This window comes from Octopus bimaculoides, unplaced genomic scaffold, assembly GCF_001194135.2.
Source record: "Octopus bimaculoides isolate UCB-OBI-ISO-001 unplaced genomic scaffold, ASM119413v2 Scaffold_36414, whole genome shotgun sequence".
Lineage (NCBI taxonomy): Eukaryota > Metazoa > Mollusca > Cephalopoda > Octopoda > Octopodidae > Octopus > Octopus bimaculoides.
The window spans coordinates 1-295 of record NW_026341697.1 but is presented as its reverse complement, the minus strand read 5'-3'; positions in this window follow the sequence as shown (position 1 = coordinate 295).

Genomic DNA, 295 nt, shown 5'->3' with positions numbered 1-295 from the left:
TTTTTTTTCCGGTTTCTCTTTAGCCTTATCAGGTTTCTCTTTTTCTTTTTTTTCCGGTTTCTCTTTAGCCTTATCAGGTTTCTCTTTTTCTTTTTTTTCCGGTTTCTCTTTAGCTTTATCAGGTTTCTCTTTTTCTTTTTTTTCCGGTTTTTCTTTAGCCTTCTCAGCTTTCTCCTTTTTTTCCGGTTTTTCTTTAGCCTTCTCAGCTTTCTCCTTTTTTTCCGGTTTTTCTTTAGTCTTCTCAGCTTTCGGTTTTTTTTCAGGCTTCTCTTTAGTTTTCTTTTCTTTCGGTTTT